Source organism: Schistocerca cancellata, chromosome 4, assembly GCF_023864275.1.
Source record: "Schistocerca cancellata isolate TAMUIC-IGC-003103 chromosome 4, iqSchCanc2.1, whole genome shotgun sequence".
NCBI classification, from domain to species: Eukaryota; Metazoa; Arthropoda; class Insecta; order Orthoptera; family Acrididae; genus Schistocerca; species Schistocerca cancellata.
In genome coordinates, this window is record NC_064629.1 from 150,204,828 (window position 1) to 150,230,411 (window position 25,584).

Sequence of the window (25,584 nt, forward strand, 5' to 3'; positions counted from 1 at the left end):
CACGGCGCCAAACACGCATACGACCATCATTGGCACCAAGGCAGAAGCGACTCTCATCGCTGAAGACGACACGTCTCCATTCGTCCCTCCATTCACGCCTGTCGCGACACCACTGGAGGCGGGCTGCACGATGTTGGGGCGTGAGCGGAAGACGGCCTAACGGTGTGCGCGACCGTAGCCCAGCTACATGGAGACGGTTGCGAATGGTCCTCGCCGATACCCCAGGAGCAACAGTGTCCCTAATTTGCTGGGAAGTGGCGGTGCGGTCCCCTACGGCACTGCGTAGGATCCTACGGTCTTGGCGTGCATCCGTGCGTCCCTGCGGTCCGGTCCCAGGTCGACGGGCACGTGCACCTTCCGCCGACCACTGGCGACAACATCGATGTACTGTGGAGACCTCACGCCCCACGTGTTGAGCAATTCGGCGGTACGTCCACCCGGCCTCCCGCATGCCCACTATACGCCCTCGCTCAAAGTCCGTCAACTGCACATACGGTTCACGTCCACGCTGTCGCGGCATGCTACCAGTGTTAAAGACTGCGATAGAGCTCCGTATGCCACGGCAAACTGGCTGACGCTGACGGCGGCGGTGCACAAATGCTGCGCAGCTAGCGCCATTCGACGGCCAACACCGCGGTTCCTGGTGTGTCCGCTGTGCCGTGCGTGTGATCATTGCTTGTACAGCCCTCTCGCAGTGTCCGGAGCAAGTATGGTGGGTCTGACACACCGGTGTCAATGTGTTCTTTTTTCCATTTCCAGGAGTGTAATATATTTTGTAGCAGAGAGTTTCAAAGGATTTCTTCCACCAGAATATGGTGGTCCATCTTCATTAACTGGTTTAATGCCCTTGCATCCAAAACCAGTCTCACATTGCATCTTGTTTTCCCTGTCACTAATAATGAACTATTAAATGCACTATATGATCTCTCATATGTCTAGTTAATCGTGCTCTCTATATCTCTTGCAACCACATCTTTTAGGTATAATGGTATAGCATACAATCTTATGAAGAATGGCTCATGATCTTAATTTTTAGCTTCCAAACGTATTCCCCAATAACCCTGGCTTATCATCAAAAACAGTGTGGAATTCTCAAGATGAAAACTTTAATTCTTCCCTCTCTTCTGACGACAAGAAATGTTTTCAATGTACATAATCTTAATTTCTATAGCAACATCAGTCACAGTGACAAGAATTAACTGTTTTCATTGCCTTTAGTGTTGATTTCTATAGCAACATTAGTCACAGTGTAACACACACAGACTGTATACTCATTAGCCTCTCATTCCACCAGCAAATTCAAAGATGCAGACATTTTTGTTTGTGTATTACTTATGATTGGTGCCTCAACTTCGAGTTCTAGAAATTCAATTGTGATTTTTCCCTACCCTTTTTCAATGTCACACGTAACTCCGAAACGTTTAGTGCTACCTTACACATTCTAATAAAATTCATTTCTAGTTGCAAGGATATATTTAAACTAGGAACTACAGGAAAAGAATATGTTAACACTTCTTTGTTTATACAAAAAATATGGAAAGCCTATTCAGTTACGGTTTGACTTTTACGCCCTGTAATTGCAATAATCGTATAAGACGACACTATGCTTTCTTTTCAACTGATATACATCTTTCGCAAGAATACTAATATCGCTTCAAAAATCGAGAGTAATATTTATTTTGGTACCTTGTAGGTCTCCTTTGGCGACAGTCTTTCTAGTTATATTCCTTATAATGCCACTGTTTTCATACAATAAATCTTCCTGCAAATTTCTGTTGTCATTACGTTTTTACTAAATTAACGACTACAGATCCAACTTGTTTCACACCACGGCATTCCAGAGCTTGGCCCTCACCTTGGGATCCCCCGACCAAATTCCCCTGCGATATGCACACCTTTGAATCCGGCCCGATATTGTCCTTTGCGGAAAGTTCCATGTTCTGGCTTTTCACGTGGAAATATCATCCACTCTTAGCAATATTCTTCGTTTGATTGGAATTTAGGTCTTTACTGAACTCGGCTTTATTCGTCCCAAAGTGTTTGTCTTCTCAAGCCTTGTTCAAAATGTGTGATTATTGGATGTAATGTAATATAACACTGGATTTCGACCACTCTTTACTTATTACCTTCTCGCTTGCGAGTAAGAGCGTGCGATTAATTAGCACTTTAAGTAGGTGACTCTCGCTTATCGGTTCGTCCACTAACTTTCTCCTGTTTGAATACCACTCCAAGAATTTACTGTACCTGCACCATTGTCTATTGAAATTTGCTGGATCTTGTAATTCGAATATAGCTTCTGCTGCTCGCGTTATGACCAGTATTTATCTTTAAATTGTTGTGCAAAATCTGAAGGATTCTTATAATCGTGTTTATTAATCTATCTACCGTTAGGCTGCTTCGACCCTTAAATATCCGATCAAAAACTGTATTTTCATTCTGTAGTCCTACTTATATGGCAAGCTGACTCAAAATTTCTTAAAAATAATAACGGATGCAGTTCTTCTACTGGTTTGAAAATCGAGAACCGATTAGCCATGTGGGTACAGTTAGATAACTAAATTCCAATTCACTCGGCGAATATGGTTTATTTAGGTGCAAACCCAGTGAAATGTCTCTGCTTGTTCCCGGTTCCGTTGATTCTACCGTACAATTTGAACATCCAAAACCAGCTTTATGGCCGCTTCCCTCGTCATTAATTCTACTAGCGATTGTATGAGGACATGTAGATGATGTAAATCCCGAGATTAGTTCACAAACTTCCTGCAAACACTCCTCTATCCGTTATAACTGTCCTCACAATGCAGTGTTTTCTAATCTGTACCCTCAGTGTGGTAAACGAAGAGTTGTTGTTACCTTTCGCCCTCCGCTGTTCTCCAGATCAGAATGATGCGCCGACCGCACTAGCGACTCATCGCGCCGACACGTTACAGACAGTACACTACTGGCTATTAGAATTGCTACACGAAGAAGAAATGCAGATGATAAACGGGTAGTCAATGGACAAATATATTATACTAGAACTGACATGTGATTACATTTCCATGCAATTTGGGTGCATAGATCCTAAGAAATCAGTACCCAGAACAACCACCTATGGCCGTAATAACGGCCTTGATACGACTGGGCATTGAGTCAAACAGAGCTTGGATGGCGTGTACAGGTACAGCTGCCCATGCAGCTTCAACACGATACCGCAGTTCATCAAGAGTAGTGACTGGCGTATTGTGACGAGCCAGTTGCTCGGCCACCATTGACAAGACGTTTTCAATTGGTCAGAGATCTGGAGAAGGTGCTGGCCAGGGCAGCAGTCGAACATTTTCTGTATTCAGAAAGGCCCGTACAGGACCTGCAAAATGCGGTCGTGCATTATCCTGCTGAAATGTAACGTTTTGCACGGATAAAATGAAGGGTAGAGCCACGGGTCGTAACACACCTGAAATGTAGCGTCCACTGTTCAAAGTGCCATCAATGGAACAAGAGGTGACCGAGACGTGTAACCAATGGCACCCCATACCATCACGCCAGGTGGATCGCCAGTATGGCGATGACGAATACACGCTTCCAATGTGCGTTCACCCCGATGTCGCCAAACACGGATGCGACCATCATGACGCTGTAAAGAGAACCTGGATTCATCCGAGAAAATAACGTTTTGCCATTGGTGCACCCAGGTTCGTTGTTGAGTACACCATCTCAGGGGCTCCTGTCTGTGATGCAGCGTCAAGGGTAACCGCAGCCATGGTCTACGAGCTGATAGTCCATGCTGTTGCAAACGTCGTCGAACTGTTCGTACAAATGTTTGTTGTCTTGCAAACGTCCCCATCTGTTGACTCAGGGATCGACACGTGGCTGCATGATCCATTAAAGCCTTGCATATAAGATGCCTGTCATCTCGACTGCTAGTGATGCGAGGCCGTTGGGATCCAGCACGGTGTTTCGTATTACCCTCCCAAACCCACCGATTCCATATTCTGCTAACACTCATTGGATCTCGATCAACGCAAGCAGCAATGTCGCGATACGATAAACTGCAATCGCGATAGGCTACAATCCGACCGTTATCAAAGTCGGAAACGAGGTGGTACGCATTTCTCCTCCTTACACGAGGCATCAAAACAACGTTTCACCAGGCAACGCCGGTCAACTGCTGTTTGTGTATGAGAAATCGGTTGGAAACTTTCCTCATGTCAGCACGTTGTAGGTGTCGCCACCGGGGCCAACCTTGTGTGAATGCACTGAAAAGCTAATCATTTGCATATCACAGCATCTTCTTCCTGTCGGTTAAATTTCGCGTCTGTAGCACGTCATCTTCGTAGTGTAGTAATTTTAATGGCCAGTAGTGTAGTTTATGAGCTGTGCTAAGTCTCGCTAGTTGCTGATGTGGGGCAGACACCGTAGGCGCCGTCATCGGCCTCCATCGCGAGTCTACATCACCAGATGTGCGCCAACTCAAAACTAGCGTCGCCAAAGCCAGTGACATCTACGCTTGTGTATATCCAGGACGAAGTCAGTCTCCCACCACCAGTCTAATCCATGCTGTTAACGGTTAGCTATCGTGCAGTCCCTTAAATATGTACGTGGTGTTATTCTATAGACTTTTTATCACCTCCAGGAGTGAGTTCATGTTACTATAAGTTGTGCTATCGTGTGCTGTATCAAATAAACAAATTCGAAAGCCAGTGTTCGTTTGTGTTGTGTCCCACAACAAAACTGACGACTAATGACTGAACTTGCATGTGTTCTACCACTGGAACTGCGACAAGCTGCGTGCGAATTTCGGAACTTTGCTGACGTTTTAGGGCTGTGAACCTTTCGCTGAACTGAGGACCTCGTGTGTTGATCTGCTACCAGCATAGCCAGCCAGCCAGCATAGCTAAACAATCTCTTGCTGGAAATGACAGGGGTCAATCCTACCGAGCTTGGGCAGCCTAACGCAAGGGGCTAAGTCGCTGATGCAATTTTTTGTCCCGTCAACCAAAGAAAATTGTGTAGAAGTTGTGATCAGAGCTGCGATCGTCCGCGCAGCATCCGATAATGAGTTTCAGTTGTAGGATTTACAGCTTCTTTAGACGAGATGTTGTGTTTAACAGAGTCTTATGAAATCATGGAAGCGGCGGGCTGCCACTTAGATTCATGGGCGGACACTGACACGGTGATCCTGGAGATATTGAAAATTAGGTAGCGTTCGTTCCTCTACACATAAACAAGGTATCTTATGCTAAAGCGAAAAGTTGCAAGTTATCCTGGTCTGGGACGCCACAATGAAAGTTAACCTATTTGGGGGCTATATAAAAAAGATTGACAGTATATGCAAAATATAGATTACTGACAAAATCGCCGGCCGGAGTGGCCGAGCGGTTCTAGGCGCTACAGTCTGGAACCGCGCGACCTCTTCGGTCGCAGATTCGAATCATGTCTTGGGCATGGATGTGTGTGATGTCCTTAGGTTACTTAGGTTTAAGTAGTTCTAAGTTCTAGGGGACTGATGACCTTAGCAGTTAAGTCCCATAGTGCTCAGAGCCATTTGAACCATTTGAACCAAAAATGGTTCAAATGGCTCCGAGAACTATGGGACTTAACTGCTAAGGTCATCTTAGGTCATCAGTCCCCTAGAACTTAGAACTACTTAAACCTAACTAACCTAAGGACATCACACACATCCATGCCCGAGGCAGGATTCGAACCTACGACCGTAGCAGTCCCGTGGTTCCGGACTGCAGCGCCTAGAACCGCTAGACCACCGCGGCCGGCGAACCATTTTTGAACTAACAATATCTATTCAACGAAAATTAACACTGAGGTCTATAGAAAAAGATTGAGAATGTATGCGAAACGTAGTTTACTAAAATCTTTTATTTTTCCGACAACAAAGACTGACACAATTTATGCAAAACGCGTTATGATGGAATATTGTAAACAACTTGTAGGTGGTTTAAAACCACAATGAACAAGGATCTTGGTTGGCAAATGTGAGTCACGCACTCTGGCCCTAAAAATGTAACACCACCTGAATAGAACTGACGCTGAGCAGACTCGGATCGATAATCTACAGAAGTCTATATACATGCAGCTGAGGCGATTGTGATTTGTACGCCCTGTCAAGGCTGGAGCAGCAGTACGTTACCCTGATGGCTTCGTGCAGCTATGTAACTTGCAGATGGCGAGATGTGTGCCGCGGGGGCGAGGCGTAAGGTGGCACCTCTGAGTCTATCGGCGGACATGAAAGAAATGCAAAATCTCATGGTCTAGCGATCAGACAGACAGATGCATCACTGCCAGTTTACTGTAACACTCGTAACCTCACATTGACGATGGAACACACAAATTGCGTCGTGGTTCAATATTACAGGCTCCAGTCGACTTCTTCCGAAGAGACTAAAGCGGCAAACACACAAATTGTGGCACGATACAATATTACAGGCTCCAGATGACTTCTCTCAAAGCAACTAATGCAGCTACGGTCACCGTATGTTCGTTCTCCTTCGAAATCAAGTTACTTGATTCCGATAAACCAATGCTAATTTACTGTAACACCCGCACACTCACATTGAAGATGAAACCCACAAATTGCGTCGCGATTCAATATTACAGGCCTCAACCGACTTCTCTCGAAGTGACTAATGTGGTTACGGTCAACGTACGGACGTTCTCCTGGGAGTCAAATTACTTGTTTCAGATGCAACAATGGCAGTTTACTGTAACACTTGCACCCTCACATTGACGATGGATTACACAAACTGCGTCTCGATTGAATATTAAAGGGTCCAGCAGATTTCTCTCCAGACGATTACCCGGCTACGGTCACCGTGTGAAGGTTCTCCTGGAAGTCAAGTTGTTTGTTTCAGGTGAATCCGTGCCAGTTTAGTGGAACTCTCACACCCTCACATTGGTGATGGAACCAACAAATTGCATCGCGATTCAGTATAACAGGCTCCAGTCAACTTGTCTCGATGCGACTAATTCGGCTTTGGTCACCGTATGGATGTTCTCCTAGGAGCCAAGTTGCTTCCTTCCGATGGAACAATGCCCCTTTACTTGCCCTCTCACACTCAAATGGACGAAGGAACACACAAATTGCGTCACGATTGAATACTAAAGGCTCCAGGCGACTTCTCTTGAAGCGACTACTTCGGCTGTAGTCACCGTATGTACGTTCTCCTGGGAGTCGTTGTTTGTTTACGATGCACCACTGCCACTTAACTGTAACACTTGCGTCTTCACATTGACGATGGAACATACAGATTGTGTCGCAGTTTACTATTGCAGGGACCAGAGTATTCCTCTCCAGATGGTTACACGGCTACAGTCACGGTATGGACGTTCTACTGGGAGTCAAGTTCATTGTTTCCGATGCACCACTGCCACTTTATTTTAACGCTTGCAGCCTCACATTGAGGATGCAACACAGAAATTGTGACTGGATTCAATATTACCGACACCAGCCGACTTCTCTTGGAGTGTCTAATTCGGCTGTGGTCATCGTATGGACGTTCTCCTGGAAGTAAAGTATATTATTTCCGATGCACCACCGCACCCTCGCAGCCTCACACTGATGATGCAACACACAAATTGTGACGCGACTGAATATTACGTTATCCTGGGACTCAAGTTGCTTTACCAAGCACATCTGGCAGTGTAGTCTAACACTTGCACTCTCACTTTCACGATGCAACACGAAAATTACGTGACAATAAAATATTGCTGGCACCAGACGACTTCTCTCAATGCGACCAACGCGACTACGAAAATGGTTCAAATGGCTCTGAGCACTATGGGACTTAACATATGAGGTCATCAGTCCCCTAGAACTTAGAACTACTTAAACCTAACTAACCTAAGGACATCACGCACATGCATGCCCGAGTCAGGATTCGAACCTGCGACCGTAGCGGTCGCGCGGTTCCGGACTGAAGCGCCTAGAACCGCTCGGCCACACTGGCCGGCAACGCGACTACGGTCGCTGTATTGACGTTCTACTGTGATTCAAGTTACTAGTTTATGATGCACCGCTACCAGTTTACTATAACCGTCGCACCCTCACATTGACGTTGGGTCACACAAATTTCGTAGCAAATCAATATTACATGCTCGAGCTACTATCCAAGCTACTAATGCAGATACGGTCACTGTAACCTCCTGGATGTCAAGTTGCTTGTTTCTGATGCAACATTTCCAGTTTACTGTAACACTCGCACCCTCACCTTGACGATGGGACACACAAACTTCATCGCCATTCAATATTACACGCTCCAGCAGCCTCCGATCGAAGGTCACCGCATGGACGCTTTCCTGGGAGTCAAGTTGCTTGTTTCCGATTCACCACTGCCACTTATCTCTAACACTCGCAACCTCACATTGACGATGGAACACACAAATTTCGTAGCGATTCAATATTACAGGCTCCAGCCAACTTCTCTTGAAGGTACTAATTCGGCTTTGGTCACCGTATGGATGTTCTGAGAGACAAGTTGCTTATTCCGATGCACCAATGCCAGTTCACTATAACTCTCGCACACTCACATAGACGATGTTACACACAAATTTATGATGCACCACTGCCAGTGTATTGTCACCCTTGCACACTCACATTGACGATGGAACACACAAATTGCGTCACGAATCAATATTACAGGCTCCATCCGACATGTCTCGAAGCAATTAACGCGGCTACGGTTAACGTTCGGAAGTCACCTTGGGAATAAAGTTACTTGTTTCCGATGATCCAATGCCAATTTACTGTATCTCTCGCACCGTCACATTAAAAATATAACCCAGAAATCGCGTCGCGATCCAATATTACAGTCGCCAGCCTAATTCACTCCAAGCGTGTAATTCGGCTATGGTCGCCATATGTAACTTCTCCTGGCAGTGAAGGTGCTTGATACCGATGCACCTCTTCTAGTTTACTGTAACCCTCACACGTTCACATTGACGAAGAGACGCCCAAAATGCGTCACGATTCAATATTACAAGCTCCAGCCGACTTCACTCGAAGCGACTATCTTGGCTACAGTCAGAACATGGACATCCTCCTGGTAGTAAAGTTGTTCATTACCGATACGACACTGCCACTTCACTGTCACCCATGCACCATCACATTGACGATGAAACACATAAACTGTGTCGTGATTCAATATTTCAGACACCAGCCGACATCACGAGAGGCAATGACCACGAGTACAGTCACCGTATGGACGTTCTCCTGGGAGTCAAGTTGCTTGTTTTTCGATGCACCACTGCATGTTTACTGTAAAACTCGCACACTCACATTGACGATGCAGCACATAAATTGCGACGTGATACAATATGACACGCTCCAGCCTAATTTCTCGAAGCGACTAAAGGAGCTACAGTCACCATAATGACGTTGTCGTCGGAATTACGTTGCTTGGTTCCGATGAACCAACGCCAGTTTACTGTAACTAACGCACATTCACACTGCCGATGGAACAAACAAATTGCGTCACGTTTCAATACTACAGGCTCGAACTGACTTCTCTCATAGCAACTAACGCGGCTATGGTCACCGTATGGACATTCTCTTCGTAGTCAAGTTTCTTGATTCCAATGCACCACTGACATTTTGCTCTAATCGTTGCACACTCACACTGACGATAGAACACACAAATAGTGTCGCGATTAGGTATTAGAGGCTACAGATGAATTCGCTCCAAGCAACTAAAACGAATGCGGTCTACGTACGGACGTTCTCCTGGTATTAAAGTTGCTTGTTTCCGATTCACGACTGATAGTTTACTCTAACCATCACACACTCACACTGTCGATGCAACACACAAATTTCGACGGCATTCAATTTTACAGTCTCCATCCGACATTACTCTAAGCGACAAACACAAGTGCAGTCACCGTATGGACGTATTCTTGGGAGTTAATTTGCTTGTGCCGAAGAACCACTAACAGTGTACTGAACATTCGGACCCTCGCATCGACGATGCAACACACAAATTGCGTTCTGATACAATATTGCATTATCCAGGCAACTTCTCACCGTATGGACGTTCTCCTGTGATTGAAGTTTCTCGTTTCTGATGCCCTGCTGCCAGTTTACTGTAACCCTCGCATTGACGATGGAACTCACATACTGTGTCGACATTCAGGTTTACATGTTCCAGCCTAATTCTCTCCAAGCGACTAACGCAGATACGGTCTCCGTAATGAGGTTGTCCATGGAGTCAAGTTGCTTGGCTCAGATGCACCACTACCAGTTTAATGTAACCCTCGCAGCTACAGATTGACGATGCAATTCATAAATTGTGTCGCTATTCAACATTACAGGCTCTAACCAGCGGTCTTCGAGCGACTAACGCCGCTAGGGTCACCGTATGGTCGCTCTCCTGGGAGTCAAGTTTTTTGTTTCCGATGTACCAATGCCAGCTTACTGTAACTCTAGCACCCTCACATTGATGATGAAACACACAAATTGCATCGCGGTTCAATATTACGGGCTCCAGCTAAATTCTCTCCAAGCCTCTAATTCGGCTATGATCACCATATGTAACTTCTCCTGGAAGTAAAGTTGCTTGATTCCGATGCACCGCTGCCAGTTTACTGTAATCGTCACACATTCACATTGACGATGAAACACTCAAGTTGCGTCACGAATTATTATTACAAGCTCTAGCCGACTTTACTCGAAGCGACTATCGTGGGTATGGTCAATGTATGGATGTTCTCCTGGGAGTCATGTTGCTCATTTCCGATGCACCACTTCCAGTTTACTGTAAAAGTCGATCCCACACATTGACGATGCAGCACATAAAATGCGTCGTGATTCAATATCACAGGCTCCAGCCGGCGTCTCTCGAAGCAACTAACGCGGCTACGGTCACTGTATGAACGTTTTCGTGGGAGTCAAGATGGTTGTTTACCATGTACCAAAGCCAGTTTACTGTAACTCTCGCACCCTCACATTGGCGATGGAACACACACATTGTAGCGATTCAATATTACCGGCTCCAGCCGACTTCTCTCGAAGCAAACAACGAGGCTACGGTCACCGTTTGAACGTTCTCCTAGGAATGAAGTTGCTTGTTTCCGATGCAGTACTGCCACTTATATCTAACCCTCGCACACTCACATTGACGATGGAACACACAAATTTCGTAGTGATTCAATATTACAGACCCCAGCGGACTTCTCACGAAGCGACTATCGGAGCTACGGTCATCTAATGGACTTTCTCACGGGAGTCAATCTGGTTGTTTCTATTGCACTAATGCCAGTTTACTGTAAACCTCGCACCCTCACATATTCTGTGGAACAAACAAATTACGTCGTGATTCAATATTATAGGCTCCAGGCGGGCACTGTTGAGGCGACTATCCCGTCTATGGTCACCTTGTGGACGTTCTTCTGATAGTCAAGTTGCTTGTTCCTGATACACCACTGACAGTTTACTGTAACCATCACACACTCACACTGACAATGCAACACACAAATTTCGACGGCATTTAATTTTACAGTCTCCATGCAACGTTACTCTAAGCGACAAACGCCGGCAGGAGTGGCCATGCGGTTCTAGAGGCTACAGTCTGGAGCCGAGCGACCGCTACGGTCGCAGGTTGGAATCCTGCCTCGGGCATGTATGTGTGTGATGTACTTAGGTTAGTTAGGTTTAATTAGTTCTAGGTTCTAGGCGACTGATGACCTCAGAAGTTAAATCGCATAGTGCACAGACCCATTTCAACCATTAAGCGACAAACACAAGTGCAGTCACCGTGTGGACGTTCTCCTGGGAGACAATTTGCTTGTTCCGAAGAACCACTGACAGTATACTGAACACTCGGACCCTCGCATTGACAATGCGACACACAAATTGCGTGCGGATACAATATTGCAGTAGCCAGGCAACTTCTCTCAGAGCGACTAACGCGACTACCGTCACCGTATGGACGTTCTCCTATGATTGAAGTTTCTCTTTTCTGATGCACCATTGCCAGTTTACTGTAACCCTTAGACCCTCACATTGACGATGGAACACACATATTGTGTCGACAATCAGTTTTATATGCTCCAGCCTAATTCTCTCCAAGCGACTAACGCAGATACGGTCTCCGTAATGAGGTTGTCCTGGATGTCACTTTGCTTAGTTCAGATGCACCACTTCCAGTTTAATGTAACCCTCGCAGCCACAGATCGACGATGCAATACACAAATTGCGTCGCTATTCAACATTACAGGCTCCAGCCGACTTCTCTCGTAGCAACTAATTCGGCTGTGGTCACCTTATGGACGTTCTTCTGGTAGTCAATGTGCTAATTTCCGATGCAACAATGCTAGTTTACCACAACACTCGCAACCTCACTTTGAAGATGGAACATACAAAATGTGTCACGAATCAGTATTACAGGCTCCAGCCGACTTCTCTCGTAGCAACTAATTCGGCTTAGGTCACCTTATGGACGTTCTCATGCGAGTCAAGTTGCTTGTTACCGATGCAACAATGCCAGTTTACTATAACTCTCCAATATACGATGGAAAACCCAATATGCGTAGCGACTAACACGGCTAGGGTCATTGCTTGGTCGTTCTCCTGGGAGTCAAGTTTCTTCTTTCCGATGCACCAATGCCAGTGTACTGCAACTCTAGCAGCCTCACATTGATGAAGGAACACACAAATTGCATCGCGATTCAATATTACGGGCTCCAGCTAAATTCTCTCCAAGCGTCTAATTCGGCTATGATCACCATGTGTAACTTCTCCTGGGAGTGAAGTTGCTTGATTCCGATGCACCTCTGACGATTACTGTAATAGTCACGCATTCACATTGACGATGAAACACTCAAATTGTGTCGAGATTCATTATTACAAGCTCCAGCCGACTCCACTCGAAGCGACTATCGTGGCTATGGTCAATGTGTGGATGTTCTCCTGGGAGTCAAGAGTTCATTTCCGATGCACCACTTCCCATTTACTGTAACACTAGCACTATCACATTGATGATGAAACACGTAAACTGTGTCACGATTCAATATTACAGGCTGCAGCCGACATTACTAGAAGCAACGACCACAAGTACAGTTACATTGTGGATGTCTTCCTGGGAGTCAAGTTGCTTGTTTCCGATGCACCATTGCAAGTTTACTGTAAAAGTCGATCCCTCACAATGACGATGCAGCACATAAAATGCGACGTGGTTCAATATCACAGGCTCCAGACGACTTCTCTCGAAGCAACTAACGTGGATACGGTCACTGTATGAACGTTTTCGTGGGAGTCAAGTTGCTTGTTTCCTGTGCACCAAGGCCAGTGTACTGTAACTCTCACACCCTCACATTGGGCATTTGACACACAAATTGTTTAGCGATTCAATAGTACTGGCTCCAGCCGACTTCTCTCGAAGCCACTAATTCGGATTTGGTCAGTGTATGGATGTTCTCCTGAGAGACAAGTTGCTTGCTTCCGAAGCAACAATGGCAGTTTACTGTAACCCTCTCACTCTCAAATTGACGATGGAACACATAAATTGCGTCACAATTCAATATTGCAGGCTCCAGCCCACTTCACTTGACGCATCTAGTTCAGCTGTCGTTACTTTATGGATGTTCTCCTGGTAGTCAAGTTGCTTTACCAAGCACCTCTGGCAGTGAACTGTAACACTTGCAGTCTCATATTGACGACGAAACACGCAAATTGCGTGGCAGTAAATTATTGCAGGGTCCTGCTGACTTCTCTCGAAGTGACCGCCGCGGCTACGGTCAACGTATGGACGTTCTCCTGGGAGTCAAGTTGCTCATTTCTGATGTACCACTGGCAGTATACTGTAATACTGGCACACTCACATTGTCGATGGAACACACAAATAAACGTCGCGATTCAGTATTACAGGTTCCAGCAGACATTCCTCGAAGCGACTAATTCGGCTGTGGTCACCTTATGGACGTTCTTCTGGTAGTCAATGTGCTAATTTCCGATGCAATAATGCTAGTTTACTACAACACTCGCAACCTCACTTTGATGATGGAACATACAAAATGTGTCACGAATCAGTATTACAGGCTCCAGCCGACTTCTCTCGTAGCAACTAATTCGGCTTAGGTCACCCTATGGACGTACTCATGCGAGTCAAGTTGCTTGTTACCGATGCAACAATGCCAGTTTACTATAACACTCCAATATACGATGGAAAACCCGATTTGCGTAGAGTTCTATATTACAGGATCAAGCAGACATTTCTAGACGATTACACTTCTACGGAAACTGTATGGATGCTCTGTTGCTAGTCAAGCTGATGGTTTCTGATGCACCACTGCCAGTGTATTGTCACCATTGCACATTCACATTGACGATGGAACACACAAATTGCGTCACAAATCAATATTACGGGCTCCAGCCGACTTCTCTCGAAACAATTAACGCGACTACGGTCAACGTTCGGACGTTCTCCTGGAAATCAAGTTACTTGTTTCCGATGAACCAATGACAGTTTACAGTATCTCTCACACCCTAACATTGAAAATGGAACCCACAAATTGCATCGCGTTCCAATATTACAGTCTCCAGCCTAATTCGCTCCAAGTGTATAATTCGGCTATGGTCACCATATGCAACTTCTCCGGGTAGTGAAGGTGCTTGTTTCCGATGCACCTCATCTAGTTTACTGTAACCATCACACGCTCTCGTTGACGAAGAGACACCAAAAATGCGTCGCGATTCAATATTACAAGCTCCAGCCGACATCACTCGAAGCGACTATCTTCGCTGCGGTCAGTATATGGACATTCTCCTGGGAGTCAAGTCGCCCATTACCGATGCGACACTGCCACTTTAATGTCATCCTTGCACCATCGCATTGACGATGAAACACATAAACTGTGTCGTGATTCAATATTACAGGCTCCAGCCGACATCACGAGAGGCAATGACCACGAGTACAGTCACCGTACAGACGTTCTCCTGGGAGTCAATTTGCTTGTTTTTCGATGCACCACTGCATGTTTACTGTAAAACTCGCACACTCACATTGATGACGCAGCACATAAATTGCGTCGTGATACAATATGACAGGCTCGAGCTGACTTCTCTCATAGCGACTAACGCGGCTATGGTCACCGCATGGACGTTCTCCTGGTAGTCAAGTTTCTTGATTCTAAAGCACCACCGACAGTTTACTCTAATCGTTGCACACTCACACTGACGATGGAACACACAAATAGTGTCACGATCCAGTATTAGAGGCTAGAACTGTAGCAACTAACACGAATGCTGTCTCCGTACGGACGTTCTCCTGGTATTTAAGTTGCTTGTTTCCGATTCACCACTGATAGTTTACTCTAACCATCACACACTCACATTGGCGATGCAACACACAAATTTCGAAGCGTTTCAGTTTTACATTCTCCAGCTGACATTATTCCAAGCGACGACCACAAGTTTGGTCACCGTATGGACGTTCTCCTGTGAGTCAAGTTTCTTGGTTCCGAAGCACCACTGCCAGTGTACTGTAACACTTGCACCCTTGCATTGACGATAGAACACACAAATTGCGTCGGGATTCAATATTACAGGCTCCAGTCGACTTCTCACGAAGGGACTATCGGAGCTATGGTCATCTAATGGACTTTCTCGTTTGAGTCAAGTTGGTTGTTTCCATTGCACTAGTGCGAGTTTACTGTAAACCTCGCACCCTCACATTTACTGTGGAACAAACAAGTTGCGTCGCGATTCAGTATTATAGGCTCTAGCCGGATTCTCTCGAAGCGACTATCGCGGCTATGGTCACCGTATGGACGTCCTCCTGGTAGTCAAGTAGCTTGTTTCTGATACACCACTGACAGTCTAGTCTAACGATCACACACTCATACTGACGATGCAACACATAAATTTCCACGGCAATCACTTCTACAGTCTCCATCCGACATTACTGTAAGCGACGAAACGTTGCTTATTCCGAAGAACCACTGACGATGTACTGAACACTTGGTCAGTCGCATTGACAATGCAAACACACAAATTGCGTGCTGATCCAATATTGCAGTATCCAGGCGACTTTTCTCCAAGCGACTAAAGCGACTACCGTCACCGTATGGACCTTCTTCTGTGATTGAAGTTTCTCGTTTCTGATGCACTGCTGCCAGTTTACTGTAACCCTCACATTAACGATGGAACACACATATTGTGTCGACATTCAAGATTACATGTTCCAGCCTAATTCTCTCCAAGCGACTAACGCAGATACGGTCTCTGTAATGAAGTTGTCCTGGGAGTCAAGTTGCTTGTTTCCGATGCACCACTGCAAGTTTACTGTAAAATTCGATCCCTCACATCCAGGATGCAGCACATAAAATGGGTCGTGATTCAATATCACAGACTCCAGCCGAATTCTCTCGAAGCAACTAACCCCGCTACGGTCATTGTATCAATTTTCTCGTGGGAGACAAGTTGCTTGTTTCCTATGCACCAAAGCCAGGTTACTGTAACTCTTGCACCTTGACATTGACGATGGAACACACAAATTGCGTCGTGAATTAATATTACAGGTTCCAGCAGAATTCTCTTGTGGCGACTAACACGGATACGGTGACCGAATGGACGTTCTCCCAGTAGTCAAATTTCTTGTTTAAATTGCACCACTAACAGTTTACTCTAACCGTCACACACTCACATTTACGATGGAACACACAAATTGTGTTGCGATTCAATAATACATGCTTAAGCTTAATTCTCTCCAAGCGACTAATACAGATACGGTCACCGTAATGACATATTACTGGGTGTTAATTTTCTCGTTTCTGATGCACCGCTGCCAGTTTACTGTGACCCTCGCATCCTCACTTTGATTTTGGAACCCAGAAATTGCGTTGCGATTCAATATTACAGGCTCCAGCCTAATTCTCTCCAATCGTGTAATTCGGCTATGGTAACCATATGTAACTTCTCCTGGTAGTGAACTTGCTTGTTTCCGATACTTCTCTTCTAGTTTACTGTAACCCTCGCACGTTCACATTGACGATGTGACACCCAAAATGCGTCGCGATTCAATATTGCAAGCTCCAGCCGACTTCAGTCGAAGCGACTATCTTGGCTACGGTCAGTATATGGACGTTCTCCTGGGAGTCATGTTGTTCATTTCCGATGCGACACTGCCACTTTACTGGCATCCTCCCACCATAACATTGACGATGAAACACATAAACTGTGTCATGATTCAATATCACAGGCTCCAGCCAACATCTCTACAGGCAATGACCACTAGTACAGTCACCGTATGAACGTTCTCCTGGGAGGCAAGTTGTGTGTTTCAGTCGCACCACTGCATGTTTACTGTAAAACTCGCACCCTCACATTGCCGATGGAACAAACAAATTGCGTCGCGTTTCAATATTACAGGCTCAAGCTGACTTCTCTCATAGCGACTAACGCGGCTACGGTCACCGTATGGAGCTTCTCCTGGTAGTCAAGTTTCTTGTTTCCTACGCACCACTGACAGTTTATTCTAATCGTTGCACACTCACATTGACGATGTAACACACAAATAGTGTCGTGATCAATATTACAGACTACAGCCGACATCTCTAGAAGCGACTAATGTGACTACAGTCACTGTATCACCGTTCTACTATGATTCACGTTTCTTGTTTCCGATGCACCTCTGCCAGTATACTCTAACCCTTACACCCTCACATTGACGATGGACCACAAATTGTTTGACGATTCAGTATCAGAAGGACGAGCCGACGTCTCTCCAAGTGACAAACGTTGCTACAGTCTCTGTATGGACGTAATCCTGGGAGCAAAGTTCCTTGTTTAAGATGCTCCAATGCCCGTCTAATATAACCCTCACACCCTCACATTGATGATGGAATCCACAAATTGCGTCGCGACTTAATATTACAGACCCCAGCCCCCTTCTCACGAAGGGACTGTCGGGGCTATGGTTACCTAATGGACTCTCTCCTGGGAGTAAAACTGTTACTTCCGATGCACCAATGCAAGTTCATTGTAACCCTCACCTTGACGATGGGACAAACAAATAGTGTCGCGATTTAATATTACGGGCTCCAGCCGCCTTCTCTCGAAGCGACTATCGCTGCAATGGTCACCGTATGGACTTTCTCCTTGTAGTCAAGTTGCTTGTTTCTGATAGACCACTGGCAGTTTACTGTAACCATCACACACTCACACTGGCGATGCAACACACAAATTTCGACGCCATTCAATTTTACAGTCTCCAGCCGATATTACTCCAAGCGACAACCACAAGTACAGTCACCGTATGGACGTACTCTTGGGAGTCACGTTGCTTGTTTCGAAGAACCTCTGACAGTGTACTGAACACTTGGACCCTCGCATTGACAATGCAACACACAAATTGCGTGCTGATACAATATTGCAGTATCCAGGCGACTTCTCTCCAAGCGACTAACGCAACTACCGTCACCGTGTGGACGTTTTCCTGTGATTGAAGTTTCTCGTTTCTGATGCACCACTGCCAGTTTAGTGTAGCCCTCGCAGCCACAAATTGAGGACGCAATACACAAATTACGTCGCTATTCAACATTACAGGCTCTAGCCGTCGGTTTTCCAGCGACTAACTAGGGTCTCCGTATGAACGTTCCCCTGGGGGTCTACATCTACATCTACATCTACATTTATACTCCGCAAGCCACCCAACGGTGTGTGGCGGAGGGCACTTTGCTTGCCACTGTCATTACCTCCCTTTCCTGTTCCAGTCGCGTATGGTTCGCGGGAAGAACGACTGTCTGAAAGCCTCTGTGCGCGCTCTAATCTCTCTAATTTTACATTCGTGATCTCCTCGGGAGGTATAAGTAGGGGGAAGCAATATATTCGATACCTCATCCAGAAACGCACCCTCTCGAAACCTGGCGAGCAAGCTACACCGCGAAGCAGAGCGCCTCTCTTGCAGAGTCCGCCACTTGAGTTTGTTAAACATCTGCGTAACGCTATCACGGTTACCAAATAACCCTGTGACGAAACGCGCCGCTCTTCTTTGAATCTTCTCTATCTCCTCCGTCAACCCGATCTGGTACGGATCCCACACTGATGAGCAATACTCAAGTATAGGTCGAACGAGTGTTTTGTAAGCCACCTCCTTTGTTGATGGACTACATTTTCTAAGGACTCTCCCAATGAATCTCAACCTGGTACCCGCCTTACCAACAATTAATTTTATATGATCATTCCACTTCAAATCGTTCCGCACGCATACTCCCAGATATTTTACAGAAGTAACTGCTACCAGTGTTTGTTCCGCTATCATATAATCATACAATAAAGGATCCTTCTTTCTATGTATTCGCAATACATTACATTTGTCTATGTTAAGGGTCAGTTGCCACTCCCTGCACCAAGTGCCTATCCGCTGCAGATCTTCCTGCATTTCGCTACAATTTTCTAATGCTGCAACTTCTCTGTATACTACAGCATCATCCGCGAAAAGCCGCATGGAACTTCCGACACTATCTACTAGGTCATTTATATATATTGTGAAAAGCAATGGTCCCATAACACTCCCCTGTGGCACACCAGAGGTTACTTTAACGTCTGTAGACGTCTCTCCGTTGATAACAACATGCTGCGTTCTGTTTGCTAAAAACTCTTCAATCCAGCCACACAGCTGGTCTGATATTCCGTAGGCCCTTACTTTGTTTATCAGGCGACAGTGCGGAACTGTATCGAACGCCTTCCGGAAGTCAAGAAAAATAGCATCTACCTGGGAGCCTGTATCTAATATTTTCTGGGTCTCATGTACAAATAAAGCGAGTTGGGTCTCACACGATCGCTGTTTCCGGAATCCATGTTGATTCCTACATAGTAGATTCTGAGTTTCCAAAAACGACATGATATTCGAGCAAAAAACATGTTCTAAAATTCTACAACAGATCGACGTCAGAGATATAGGTCTATAGTTTTGCGCATCTGCTCGACGACCCTTCTTGAAGACTGGGACTACCTGTGCTCTTTTCCAATCATTTGGAACCTTCCGTTCCTCTAGAGACTTGCGGTACACGGCTGTTAGAAGGGGGGCAAGTTCTTTCGCGTACTCTGTGTAGAATCGAATTGGTATCCCGTCAGGTCCAGTGGACTTTCCTCTGTTGAGTGATTCCAGTTGCTTTTCTATTCCTTGGACATTTATTTCGATGTCAGCCATTTTTTCGTTTGTGCGAGGATTTAGAGAAGGAACTGCAGTGCGGTCTTCCTCTGTGAAACAGCTTTGGAAAAAGGTGTTTAGTATTTCAGCTTTACGCTTGTCATCCTCTGTTTCAATGCCATCATCATCCCGGAGTGTCTGGATATGCTGTTTCGAGCCACTTACTGATTTAACGTAAGACCAGAACTTCCTAGGATTTTCTGTCAAGTCGGTACATAGAATTTTACTTTCGAATTCACCGAACGCTTCACGCATAGCCCTCCTTACGCTAACTTTGACATCGTTTAGCTTCTGTTTGTCTGAGAGGTTTTGGCTGCGTTTAAACTTGCAGTGAAGCTCTCTTTGCTTTCGCAGTAGCTTCCTAACTTTGTTGTTGTACCACGGTGGGTTTTTCCCGTCCCTCACAGTTTTACTCGGCACGTACCTGTCTAAAACGCATTTTACGATTGCCTTGAACTTTTTCCATAAACACTCAACATTGTCAGTGTCGGAACAGAAATTTTCGTTTTGATCTGTTAGGTAGTCTGAATCTGCCTTCTATTACTCTTGCTAAACAGATAAACCTTCCGCCCTTTTTTTATATTCCTATTAACTTCCAAATTCAGGGATGCTGCAACGGCCTTATGATCACTGATTCCCTGTTCTGCACTTACAGAGTCGAAAAGTTCGGGTCTGTTTGTTACCAGTAGGTCCAAGATGTTATCTCCACGAGTCGGTTCTCTGTTTAATTGCTCGAGGTAATTTTCGGATAGTGCACTCAGTATAATGTCACTCGATGCTCTGTCCCTACCACCCGTCCTAAACATCTGAGTGTCCCAGTCTATATCTGGTAAATTGAAATCTCCACCTAAGACTATAACATGCTGAGAAAATTTATGTGAAATGTATTCCAAATTTTCTCTCAGTTGTTCTGCCACTAATGCTGCTGAGTCGGGGGGTCGGTAAAAGGAGCCAATTATTAACCTAGCTCGGTTGTTGAGTGTAACCTCCACCCATAATAATTCACAGGAACTATCCACTTCTACTTCACTACAGGATAAACTACTACTAACAGCGACGAACACTCCACCACCGGTTGCATGCAATCTATCCTTTCTAAACACCGTCTGTACCTTTGTAAAAATTTCGGCAGAATTTATCTCTGGCTTCAGCCAGCTTTCTGTACCTATAACGATTTCAGCTTCAGTGCTTTCTATCAGCGCTTGAAGTTCCGGTACTTTACCAACGCAGCTTCGACAGTTTACAACTACAATACCGATTGCTGCTTGGTCCCCGCATGTTCTGACTTTGCCCCGCACCCGTTGAGGCTGTTGCCCTTTCTGTACTTGCCCGAGGCCATCTAACCTAAAAAACCGCCCAGCCCACGCCACACAACCCCTGCTACCCGTGTAGCCGCTTGTTGCGTGTAGTGGACTCCTGACCTATCCAGCGGCACCCGAAACCCCACCACCCTATGGCGCAAGTCGAGGAATCTGCAGCCCACAAGGTCGCAGAACCGTCTCAGCCTCTGATTCAGACCCTCCACTCGGCTCTGTACCAAAGGTCCGCAGTCAGTCCTGTCGACGGTGCTGCAGATGGTGAGCTCAGCTTTCATCCCGTTAGCGAGACTGGCAGTCTTCACCAAATCAGATAGCCGCCGGAAGCCAGAGAGGATTTCCTCCGATCCATAGCGACACACATCATTGGTGCCGACATGAGCGACCACCTGCAGATGGGTGCACCCTGTACCCTTCATGGCATCCGGAAGGACCCTTTCCACATCTGGAATGACTCCCCCCGGTATGCACACGGAGTGCACTTTGGTCTTCTTCCCCTCCCTTGCTGCCATATCCCTAAGGGGCCCCATTACGCGCCTGACGTTGGAGCTCCCAACTACCAGTAAGCCCACCCTCTGCGACCGCCCGGATCTTGCAGACTGAGGGGCAACCTCTGGAACAGGACAGGCAGCCATGTCAGGCCGAAGATCAGTATCAGCCTGAGTATCAGCCAGAGACAGAGCCTGAAACCGGTTCGTCAGACAAACTGGAGAGGCCTTCCGTTCAGCCCTCCGGAATGTCTTTCGCCCCCTGCCACACCTTGAGACGACCTCCCACTCTACCACAGGTGAGGGATCAGAATCAATGCGGGCAGTATCCCGGGCAACCACAGTCGTAGCCCGATCGGGGGATGCGTGGGACGAGCTGGCCGTCCCCGACAAACTCCCATCCGGACCCCCACAGTGATGCCCATTGGCAACAGCCTCAAGCTGTGTGACCGAAGCCAACACTGCCTGAAGCTGGGAGCGAAGGGATGCCAACTCAGCCTGCATCCGAACACAGCAGTTGCAGTCCCTATCCATGCTAAAAACTTGTGCAACGAACGTCTGAACTAATCTACACAGAGCGCAAACAAATCGACACAAAATTTAAACGGTTATTAAAATACGAGATTGCCTAGTAAATGCAGTAACTTGTGCACTGCTGACACACTGCTCGGCGGCGGAAGGAGACTACGCGAATTTACACTATTCAGGTACTAAAACGCGATGCTACAACTCTCAAATACTATAATACGCACGAAATTTATGAATTTAACAATGCAAGTACCAAAAACACGCAAAGAAATTAAGAATTAAACTATGTAACAAATGAGTGAGCTAGGAGTATACGAGTTGCTGCTGCAGCTGCTTATCCAACGGCAGCAGGGAGCACACTGACTGTGACCAACCGACACTGGCCGTTCAAAACAAAAACATAAGACAGACGACTACGCGAATTTACACTATTCAGGTACTAAAACGCGATGCTACAACTCTCAAATACTATAATACGCACGAAATTTATGAATTTAACAATGCAAGTACCAAAAACACGCAAATAAATTAAGAATTAAACTATGTAACAAATGAGTGAGCTAGGAGTATACGAGTTGCTGCTGCAGCTGCTTATCCAACGGCGGCAGGGAGCACACTGACTGTGACCAACCGACACTGGCCGTTCAAAACAAAAACATAAGACAGACGACTACGCGAATTTACACTATTCAGGTACTAAAACGCGATGCTACAACTCTCAAATACTATAATACGCAAGAAATTTATGATTTAAACAATGCAAGTAACAAAAACACGCAAAGAAATTAAGAATTAAACTATGTAACAAATGAATGAGCTAGGAGTATACGAGTTGCTGCTGCAGCTGCTTATCCAACGGCGGCAGGGAGCACACTCTTGTTCCCATTGCACCAGTGCTAGTGTACTGTAACTCTAGCGCCCTCACATTGATGATGGAACACACAAATTGCATCAAAATTCGATATTGCCAGAGCCATTTGAACCATTTTTGAACTGCCCAACTCAAAATTGGAAGCCGCATGGAATTGCGGGAGAGTGAGGTGGTAACAAAAGTCTGCAAGCGGAGCAGATACTGTCGGGGTATCACCCTAGCGAAAAAACCACCAGTAGGCACCAAATGGCTAAACGTCCATGACTCTTCAGAGAACGTGAAACTCGGAGGCTTGTCTGCTGTGTAAAGTAGGATAGATGGCGATCTGTGGCATCTCTGCCAGAAGAGCACAATTCTGGTGCACGCGCAAACGTTTCGGAGCACACCGTTCATCGTACATTGCTGAAGACAGAGCTCTGCAGCAGACAACTCCTAAGAGTTCATATGTTCACCCAATGACATCGTCAGTTATAGTTGCAGTGGGCACTGGACCATCGGGATTCGACTGTCGATCAATAGAAACATGTCGACTCTTCGGGTGAATCATACACTCCTGGAAATGGAAAAAAGAACACATTGACACCGGTGTGTCAGACCCACCATACTTGCTCCGGACACTGCGAGAGGGCTGTACAAGCAATGATCACACGCACGGCACAGCGGACACACCAGGAACCGCGGTGTTGGCCGTCGAATGGCGCTAGCTGCGCAGCATTTGTGCACCGCCGCCGTCAGTGTCAGCCAGTTTGCCGTGGCATACGGAGCTCCATCGCAGTCTTTAACACTGGTAGCATGACGCGACAGCGTGGACGTGAACCGTATGTGCAGTTGACGGACTTTGAGCGAGGGCGTATAGTGGGCATGCGGGAGGCCGGGTGGACGTACCGCCGAATTGCTCAACACGTGGGGCGTGAGGTCTCCACAGTACATCGATGTTGTCGCCAGTGGTCGGCGGAAGGTGCACGTGCATGTCGACCTGGGACCGGACCGCAGCGACGCACGGATGCACGCCAAGACCGTAGGATCCTACGCAGTGCCGTAGGGGACCGCACCGCCACTTCCCAGCAAATTAGGGACATTGTTGCTCCTGTGGTATCGGCGAGGACCATTCGCAACCGTCTCCATGAAGCTGGGCTACGGTCCCGCACACCGTTAGGCCGTCTTCCGCTCACGCCCCAACATCGTGCAGCCCCCCTCCAGTGGTGTCGCGACAGGCGTGAATGGAGGGACGAATGGAGACGTGTCGTCTTCAGCGATGAGAGTCGCTTCTGCCTTGGTGCCAATGATGGTCGTATGCGTGTTTGGCGCCGTGCAGGTGAGCGCCACAATCAGGACTGCATACGACCGAGGCACACGGGGCCAACACCCGGCATCATGGCATGGGGAGCGATCTCCTACACTGGCCGTACACCACTAGTGATCGTCGAGGGGACACTGAATAGTGCACGGTACATCCAAACCGTCATCGAACCCATCGTTCTACCATTCCTAGACCGGCAAGGGAACTTGCTGTTCCAACAGGACAATGCACGTCCGCATGTATCCCGTGCGACCCAACGTGCTCTAGAAGGTGTAAGTCAACTACCCTGGCCAGCAAGATCTCCGGATCTGTCCCCCATTGAGCATGTTTGGGACTGGATGAAGCGTCGTCTCACGCGGTCTGCACGTCCAGCACGAACGCTGGTCCAACTGAGGCGCCAGGTGGAAATGGCATGGCAAGCCGTTCCACAGGACTACATCCAGCATCTCTACGATCGTCTCCATGGGAGAATAGCAGCCTGCATTGCTGCGAAAGGTGGATATACACTGAACTAGTGCCGACATTGTGCATGCTCTGTTGCCTGTGTCTATGTGCCTGTGGTTCTGTCAGTGTGATCATGTGATGTATCTGACCCCAGGAATGTGTCAATAAAGTTTCCCCTTCCTGGGACAATGAATTCACGGTGTTCTTATTTCAATTTCCAGGAGTGTATTTTTACTACATTAGGTCGATTGTCGTCTCCACAAACGCCGTCATCTGGGCGAACGGCGGCTCGAAACGTACAGCGCGCCACGGACACATGTTGATGGGAGCAGTATTATCCTATGGGAGACATTATTCTGAGCTTGCATGGGACGAATGGCAGTAATCGAAGACGCGCTGACAGCTGCGAACTCGTTGAATCCGTTCATGCTTGATGTCTTCCCCGGCGGCGATGTCAACTTTCAGCAGTGTAATTGTTAGTGTCTCGGAGCCAGAACGGTGCTAC